The following is a 10,080-nucleotide window of genomic DNA, read 5'->3' as shown; positions in this document are numbered from 1 at the left end:
ATTTGGGGAGCCGGGAGGGGGGACATGGTTTTTGACCGTTCTATTAGTAGCTAGCTACTGTTCATGCATGGTTCAGCTGGGGGTCACGTTGGTAATGCCGGCAGTGGTTCAGTACGTACGTAGGTTATATATGTGGCATACGTACATTGTCGTGAGCTTGACAGGCAGCAACCGATGGAAAGCTGGTCAATCGGCAAACTTTTCGATGGCCCTTTTAATTTCTCCAGGTGTCAGATCACGGTGCAGCGAAATGCGCTTTTGCTTCTAGAGTAAGCTTGAATATGGCTCCACTGCAGCCAGTCTAAGGGATGATAGCTAGGTCACTGACCGAACTGCAGCCAATCTCAGAAGTAATTCGTTGAACCAACAGGCTCTCCAGACAGCAACATAGCTGAGGCAGCGTCTCTTGTTGTGTCCGGCCAAATAATACTTTTCACACGTTGTACATAGCTAGTCGGATACTTCATGCATGACGACCATACATGTATATATGTCACGATACTTCACCACACACGGTCTCTCATCTCTCTACGTGAGACGACAACCATCTAATAAACGTACGAGATCCACAAGTGCAGTGCCAGCTAGCCAATAGCTAAAAAGTAAAAATATCATTGGATGTCAATGTCATGGACAACATTTGTGTTTTCCGGGAACTATCCCTTCGGACCATCTAGCTAGCGACCCCATGATATATATGTTTCTCTAGAAGGAAGTTCTTTTCGTCTCCGTTTTCCGTATCAAGTATGAAGTCCACTGGCAGCATGCAATCCAAACCAGAACATACATTCCCTAGTAAGACAGTTGAGTTTCTTGGGGCAAAGTGCCAACTGATACATAATAGTAGCAAATACACATGCACGCAAAATGTATTTCACCGTGTAGGGTGTAGACTAAGTTACTTTCAAACCATGGTTTTATTATGTCCTTGCATTTCGAGTATATAAATACTTACATACAAGCTGACTCACAATGAAAAATCAGCATCAGAAACGCAAGATACAAGTCATAACCAAGGTTTTCGATTCTGAATGGAGAAATTTTCTTGTGGGGGATGATACTCTCAGTTAGCAACAGACAACATATTATAACTTTCTTGCAGGTTATCTTCAAAGCTACGGCATGGATCCGTATGTGGTCCTTACTCACTCCTACGGACTCCAGGGAGCCTTTGGTACTGGGTGCAACCAGTGAGAGATGGTAGCACGGGCTATCTTCAACCGGTTTTGATGGTGCTCTCATAATAGGATAGGCGTGTAGTGTTCTTGTCCTATTATCCTGCCGGTTGTGGCATTGAGTTTTTATTTTTCTTTTTGCTCCGTTTGCGAGCTATAATAGATCTAAGACTATGTTTTATTTGAACTTTTTAATAATATGGCCGCATGCATCTTTCGGATGCAGAGACCGGGGGTAAGCCTCCTTTTCCAAAAAAAATCTAACGAAATTTTATAATTGAATTTCGATTTCATATTCTTCTAAACTAGATTGAAATAAGTTGAAGGAATATCAGTCATAAAATAGGTATTAGCTCAGTGAAATGTCTACTACGTGCGTGCTAAGCAGTGTGAGGTTGCGAGTGCGACTCTTTGGGTCATTATTTTTTTACTTTTCCTACTTACCTGTTCCAAAAAATAAACAAAAAAGGTGCGGCAAGACGACTCCGACCAGCTACCTCTCAAGGCACAAAATAATAGGTTACCACCACTCCACAACTAGGAATGTTGATGTAACTGCGAGCTACAATGTTTTACTATACTTGGAGTGTTTAAATTTTAAAAATTGGATTTTTTTTGTTTTTTTCTCGGGATGGGTATTTCTCGTGGGGCGGCGAGAAACGCGGATACCACCCAATATCTGAATTTTTCAGTCAGTACTCAAAAGCTTGGCCATAACCATATAAAATCACACCAAAAATGTCATTATTTACATTTTATGTCGTCTTTTTACGTTTGTGATTTTAGGCCACGCATACAATTTTATAATTGTATATTATACATTTTCTTTTGTTCTTTTTGACTTCCAACGTATGCAATGAAGTAGTAGAAAGGGTGTGGGAAAGTAATAATCAATTCCTCGTCGTTAACGTTAGTACTGAATATCATGAACCTACTGCTGTTTGTTTCCTCATTGTCAAAGGTCACTCTCCTCTATATGTTTGTTTCCTTGTATATGGAAAATCTATTTTCGATACCAGATTCTCTTTCTTTTGGTGGCATGCTCCTATGAGATATCAATGGGAACTTTTTATGGTGTAACTGGATGCTATATCTGTACCACCATTTTATAATGCTGAGAGAGCTGAAATACTATCCACGTGTATGTCTTCTATCTATAGGCTGCTTTCTAGAAGACTGTAAAAGATGCATCCATAGTATAATTTTTTTGCGGGTGACATGGACAGTCTAAACATAACTGAGTGTTTTTCTAAATCTGTAAGAAAGCTACATACAGACCGATAAATAGCTAGAAATACAAATTTGCGTGGAAGAAAAGCTTGTTTTTTAGGTTACGAAATGGTATATTCACTTAATTAAGTGGGTGATCAGTCGCTTCTGTAGGTGTGACGTCGCTCCTCTAAAAAAAGGGTCCCTTCTTTAGGTTGCTGGTGAAGCAGTGCTGAGGGATCCACTAGATCAAGACTCGAGAGCATCGACTCATTGCGGAGCCATGAGTCTCCGTGAAGACTCCACCCTTTTTGTCCCTTTTCTACTTTTTCCGTTACGTGGATGAACAGTGCTCTTTGTATGGAACAAACCAAAAGTAAATAAACATATAGAGGAGAGTCTCCACCCTTTTTGTCCCTTCTCTACCTTTTCCGTCTATCTACCGTTCAACATCAAATTTACGTGGATGAACAGTGTTCTTTGTATGGAACAAACCAAAAGTAAATAAACATATAGAGGAGAGTCTCCACCCTTTCTGTCCCTTTTCTACCTTTTCCGTCTATATACCGTTCAACATCAAATTTACGTGGATGAACAGTACTCTTGTATGTAATAAACCAAAAGTACATAATAACAATTTGGCCAGTGATGGGCGCCGGCGCACCGGCCCAAATTTGGGCCGGTCCTAATCCCACCGTACGATCAGATTCCCTATAACCGTCTGATGCGCTTATTCCTCGTCCCCATTATCTGCAACCAGGAAAAAAAAACAAAGCGATCACATCTCCGCGCAAAAAAGAGGGTCGAGGTCAACGCCCGCGTCAGATCATCCTCCCCCGCCCCCGTCAGATCGTCCTCCCCTGGCCACCGCTCTAACTGCATCACGGAGCTCGTCGCCGCCGCCGTAGCCGTCGCAACTCGCCATCATCACCGTTGAAGCTCCTCGCCGTAGTTGTTCCCTGCCTCGCCGTCGTGGGTTGCAACCTTGTCCGTCGCTGTTGTGGCCATGTTCGTCGAGCTCTGGCAGGGTACTGCCCATGGCTGTCGGGTCTGTGCCGTGGTCGGTTGAAGCAATCGTCAAACACGGTTGTAGCACCCCTCCATAACGGTTGTAGCACCCACTCGGACAGTGCTCTGTTCGTTGAGCTCCGGCGAGGGTAACCGCCCTTGGCCGCTTGGACGGTGCCGTGGCAGGTTGAAGCAATCGCCGACCACGGTTGTAGCACCAACCATAACGGTTGTAGCACCCCATTCAATCATAGCTCCAGCAAAAATAAGATGGTTCTAGCAAAAACATGGTTACAACAAACAAAGGTACGGTTCCAGCAAAAACAGAGTATGGTTCCAGCAAAAACACATGGTTTCGCATAGCATTGGCAATGACCAAGAAAACAAAAAAAATACATGGTTCCAGCAAAAACAAAGTATGGTTCCAGCAAAAACAAAAAAAATGGTTTCGCATAGCATTGGCAATGACCAACAAAACAAAAAAAATGCATGGTTCCAGCAAACAAAAAACATGGTTCCAGCAAAAACAAAGTGTGGTTCCAGCAAAAACAAACAGATTGCCGTCGCTGGATCGCAGCAAAAAAATTGGTCCGTTCCAGCAAAAAAACTGGGTCGCCGCCGATCCGTAGCTGCCGGCCCCAGCAGCACGCACCACCGGTTGCAACATCCCGGCGGGCTGCTCCCAGCGCGCACCACCGGTGCTGGCGTGTGGGTCTTGTAGCTCTCATCCAATCCATCCATGGTGATGTTTGCTAGATGAAGAAGATGGGGGAAGCAGGAGGGTTGTGGAGAAGAGAGCGATGGCGGAGGAGCAGCACCGGAGACCAAAGCGTGTGGGGGAGGAGCAGCATCGGAGACCAAAGTTTGGGGCGATGGAGCGATGGAGCAGCGTGAGAAGAGATAGATGAGAGGAGGAAGACGCACGGGAAGAGAAATGAGTGGACGAGAGAAGTCCTGGTGAAGATAAGAACAAAAGAAACAAAAGCGGTTGTGGGCCAATAGAGAAAACGCGTGGCGCAACACAAGGGACCGGCGCAGTGTTCGGCCGGTCGACCGGCACGCAACGTTTCCCTAACAATTTGACCCAAGAATTCCAGAAAGCGCCACTTACATAGAGACAATGCCAGCTGTACCAGTCGTTGTACACACACGTTAATTACATTTTGGGGATGGGGTAAATGGTTTTTGACCGCTCTATTAGTAGCTAGCTACTATATATGCATGCATAGTTCAGCTGGGGGGTTCGGGGTCACGTTGGTAATGCCGGCAGTTGTTCATTACGTAGGTTATATGTGGCATACGTACATTGTCGTGAGCTTGACAGGTAGCAACCGATGAAAAACTGGTCAATCGGCAGACTTTTCGATGGCCCTTTTAATTTCCCCAGGTGTCAGATGGAGACGTTGACGTGGCAGGACTTACAAATATAGGAACTATATAGAGTACTTACGTGTGTGGCTCTTTTGCCAGTTGTGGGTGCGGTGCAGGGAGAAACCGTGTGCACGAACGATGTCGCGGTATTTGTCTCCTAACGACGACCAGACTAGACATCAGAGTCCAGAGCAAGGTGCATGGTGCGTGGTGCATGCATGGTTCACTCTCCAAACAAAGAATGCATGGTGCATTAGCCCTGGACGAAAAACAAAACTTGATTAGCGCATGCATGACGTTTAGTAAATTTTCCACATGGCTCGCCACTCGGTGGAGGATCAACGCGGCATTGCTCAACCTCCCCTCCCCCTATAAATCTGGAGGGCATGCATGCATTGCTCATATCCCCAATCCATCCCAAGACATAGCAGAAGCAGCAGCCTGCTAGTGCTACGTACTCTTGTTCATCCCATATCATTCACGCTACAAAATCAGCCGATCAACCTGCTCAGCCGATCAGCTGTAACACGTCACATTAATCAAGCAAGGGATGGCTGCTGCGCATGTATGCTTCTCCTTATCCTCCTTGGCGCCGTTGCACCTTCCCGCTTTGCCGGTGGCCAGAAATGGTGGCCGGAGTGGCCAAAACCGTGGCTTATTTCGCCCTTCCACGGTGATATATCCCGGGCGGGAGCCGGTGTCCCATGAGCTGTCCGACGATTTTGACTTCCAGGTATATATTGTCATGGTACAAACATATTTATAGGACCACAACATTAGCACGTACTTTGAATGCAGTTATCATGCATGTTTGTTTGCCTCTTTTTTTTGCTAATTATACTTCCTCTGTCCTTAAATAACTGGCGTATAAATCGAGTCCAAAAATTAATGCTTTCTAAATTTGATAAATCATATATACCAAAAAAAAAAAGGAATCTGGTAACGCTGAATGTCAGGTACGAGCACATGGCAAATTGAACATTTTCACAAGTTTAATGACGCGAGGATGGCAACTTTAGCTGCCAAGGTGGCAACTTCATGCGTCGGTTTCTTTTTTAACAGAAAATTGCCGTGTGTGTCAACTAATTTGCCATCCTTGCGTCATTAGAATTAGCACAATTTTCGATCTCTATGTTTGTTTGTTAATTAGTTTTGAAACTATGTTAATGAAATATAAACCTACATTATATGCATGATTTTCCTATGATGTCATCTAGTAATGAAATCAAGTAATAGATGATATATATTGCAGTTCTCTAGACTTTGTATTCTTGCTAAAAAGAAGTTTGCTCTATGTGCAATAATAGGAAAACCTATCGAATGTTCAAGCATTGCTTCATCAACATCTGAAGAGCAGAAAAGGAATGTTGAGCACGGTTGATCACCTCAAGCGCCTCTGCATTGACCACTATTTCCACGATGAAATTGATAACATAATGAACTCGTGTGTGGATCTCATCCATAGTGATGATCTACTTGACGCAACACTTTCCTTAAGGCTAATGAGAGAAGCTGGATATTCTATTTCGGCAGGTCAGTAAAATACTAGTTTAGTGTGTTGAGTTAGATAAACACACATGCGTTGGGAAACTTGAGTGCAATTTGGTCTATGATGATTTTATGCGATAATTTTTCTAATAAGAAATTAGTCTTAGAGTGGCCAAGTTTAATACAAAAAATAGCCGTCCTTTGTGGAGCATAGAAACACCTCTCGTGAGACGTATTATTTTCATTATCTATGGCATGCGCCTAAGACCCCTCCTTCTTGCCATGGCAGACGATGTTCTTCGGAAGTTCACAAACAATAATGGTGATTTCAACCTTAGGCATAGCAAAGACCTTAGAGGGTTGCTGAGCTTGCAAGACATGTCACACCTCAACATGAGAGAAGCTTCACTCTACAAGGCAAAGGAATTCTCAAGAAAGCACCTTAAATTTGCAATTAAGTATTTGGAGCCAAACCTTGCGAGATATGTCATGAAGTCACTGGACCATCCCTATCATGTGAGCTTGATGCAATACAAGGCTAGGCATCATCTGAGTTACCTCAAAAACTTGCCTACTAGGCACACTGCAATTGAGACGCTAGCAGTTGCAGAATTTCAGATCAAGAAGTTGCAGCATCAGAGGGAAATGCAAGAGGTTAAGAGGTATAAACATATTAAACTACACCCCTTCCATTATTAGTTATTGGGGAGATTTGCCCACCTACCTATTGACAAGAGAGAACTCACTTGGAATTTATAGATTAATATTTTTGGTCATGTATTGGCACAATTAATGGTGTGGTGCTTGTTTACTATGAAAACTTCATTTTCACACAGATGGTGGATGGATCTGGGACTGGCTCAAGAAATACCAGCTGCACGGGACCAAGTTCTGAAATGGTACATGTGGTCCATGACTATCCTCGATGGTTTATCCTTCTCTAGATATCGGGTTGAGGCCACAAAGGTTATATCAATGGTCTACATTGTGGATGACATCTTCGATCTTGTCGCCACACAAGAGGAGCTCTCTCTCTTTAATTAGGCGATCAAAATGTGAGCACTGATGTTCCCATAATAAACAACAACACTGTACTTTAGGAATGAAGTATAATTACGTTTATTCATAAATAAATGACATCTTAAATATGTCCAATTGAACATTAATAATTCTTTAATTTTGAGAGATCATGAATATAGAGATGTTAGGACTAGTCTGACATAAACATTAGGTTACGAGAAATAATTCCATATTTTGATAGCATTATAATTATTCATATATATTCATACAAAAAATAAGATAAAGCATTGCATATTGAAAGCTACTTTTGCACAAAATGACATATTTTTTCTAATGGTATAACCAAACTCATGGGTTAGTTGAGACCATATGCATAATGAAATATATTGTTATAGAAGTTTCACACACAAAGTGCACATTTTGACAGGTGGGATCTTGCAGCTGCTGAGTCACTACCGAGTTACATGAAATCATGTTACAAGGCTATTTACACCATCACAAATGATATTGCCGATATGGTCAGAAAAGAGCATGGATTTAACCCTATCAATCATCTCAAGAAAGCAGTATGTCTAGTTGAATGGTTTTTCATTTTTTTAGTTTAATTTGTCTAACCAACTCAATATATTAATAGTACCACCTCACATATTTCTTTGTACTATATAACTTGTGACTAATTGTATTAAAAATAAAATATAAGAAAATAACACTGGAAGAGTTGCATTCATGCCCTTTTTTCCTTGGAGTGGGCATCTTTGTTTGAGTAATTGCATTCATGAATTTTTTTTCCTTGCAGTGGGCATCTTTGTTTGATGGATTCATGATCGAGGGGAAATGGCTATCTACTAATCAGATCCCTACATCAGAGGACTACCTAAGAAATGGCATCATCACTTCAGGGGCACCACTTTTATTTATGCATCTTTTATTCATGCTAGGGCATGATGTAACAGATGACAACAACCACCACATACTTAGGGTTATCTCCTGCCCTGCAAAGATCATGAGGCTCTGGGATGACATGGGGAGTGCAAAGGTCAGAATACATCAAGAACTTTATCAAACAAGACTATATGATTAGTAATACTAATATATTTACATGAATTAATTCGTACCATATCCTGGTGGTGTGCATCCAAGTTGACATTGACAAAATTAGGCTGATCTGAAAAGAAATTATTCGTCCCATGCAGGATGAGTTGCAAGAAGGGCTCGACGGATCATACAAGGATTTGTACCAGAGAGAAAACCCTCATGCTGATGCGGAGAAGCACATGTTGCATATGATCGCGTGTGAATGGGGGGATCTAAACAGGGAATGCTTCTCTCAGACAAAGTCCACACTACCACCTTGCTTCATCGGGGCGTCTCTCAACTTTGCAAGGATGGTCAGCATCATGTATGGCTATGACGATGAGCAGAGGCTCCCCTCCCTGGAGGATTACACTAGGATGTTGCTCTTTTGAATAATGCATGCTAGCTCTGTGTATATAAGTCGTATATATGTAGCGCACCATTTTTCGCAGGGTTGCCCAGTTGTATCGTGAACTAGTATCATGCACCATTAGCGAATGTCTTCCTACTTCCTAGTGGTCATATAATAAATTTACTTGTCAAAAGACTTGAGCTGCCTGCAAGGTTATGCACGTGTTGCAGTGTATGTGATGCATGTGAAGTTATGGAATCAAATACCACTATCTATATGAAACTGTCAATGCACAGATTACTAGTTAGATCCTAATCCACCTCTATCTCATTGTCTCATCATCGGCGGGAACGTCTAGTTCTCTTGTGCACAGCGAACTTCTCACAGAGCCTATCGGCAAAAGCACAAGTGCGTGTGACCGTCATGGGCGTCCGGCGGTACGGCGGCCAGCGATCTGCAACAACGCAAGCCCATTCAGGGGGTCATGCACACTAGGCCTGGACAGGATGTTGTGGCATTCATGACTTGGATCGTGGACTAACATAATCAAGAAATTTGATTAGTACTTGATTCATGTATCAATAGCCACCGATTCTTTGGTTCAATCTTGTTCTGTTCTGCTTGCAGGAAATACTTTTTTTTACAATAATATGACTTTATTTCTCAAATAATAGATAGGTCATTTACAAGCATATGAGGAATACGGTCTGGAGGGGTAAAATCTCAAAATGAGGAAGCTCTAGAGCTGAAGCAATGTTTTGCTAAAGATTTTGCTATCTGATTTGCTTCATGAAAGCAGTGATCATACGAAACTGTCCCAAAATTATTAGCAAGGTTATGGCATTCCCTTACTATCACAACTTCAAGGCCGAAGTAGTCCTCGTGTTGATTCAAGGTTTGCACCGCAAATGTACTAGATGATTCAACAATCACTCAGGTACCTCCAACGTTTGCTGCAGATAGAGCCCATTATGAATAGCACTCAATTCTGCACAATCAACATTGTTAACATGTGGTAAAAACCAGTTAGCTGCAGCCAGAAAATCCCCCTTATCATCACGTGCAACAACTCCTGTGGCACCTGATTGGCTGTCATGATGAAATGCAGCATCCACATTGACCTTAACGAAACCCTAAGGCGGTCTCCTCCATATGTGGAAACTCCATATGTGGAAACGCTTTCGAACTGGTTAATTGGGAGACGTTGCTCTTATAAAGTTTGTGGCCAATACTTTGATAGAAACACTTGTACGATCCGGTGATTGGACAGTCTCACGCTTCACAAGACTGGTGCCGTTGCCACCAGATATACCACGCTACGACGACAATCAGCTCTGCCATTGGTAGGTCCCCACAGTTTGTGTGGTTTCTTTCTAAAATTTC

At 42.6% G+C, this 10,080-nt stretch overlaps 1 pseudogene; it reads left to right on the top strand.

The window, feature by feature from the left end:
* The first annotated feature begins 6,533 nt into the window (after positions 1 to 6,533).
* LOC119320766 lies at positions 6,534 to 8,737 on the top strand (annotated as a pseudogene).
* The last annotated feature ends 1,343 nt before the right edge of the window (positions 8,738 to 10,080 follow it).

The sequence above is a fragment of the Triticum dicoccoides genome, chromosome 6B (genome assembly GCF_002162155.2).
Source record: "Triticum dicoccoides isolate Atlit2015 ecotype Zavitan chromosome 6B, WEW_v2.0, whole genome shotgun sequence".
NCBI lineage: Eukaryota > Viridiplantae > Streptophyta > Magnoliopsida > Poales > Poaceae > Triticum > Triticum dicoccoides.
The sequence above is the reverse complement of the archived record's forward strand: the minus strand, read 5'-3'. Positions and strand labels throughout refer to the sequence as shown.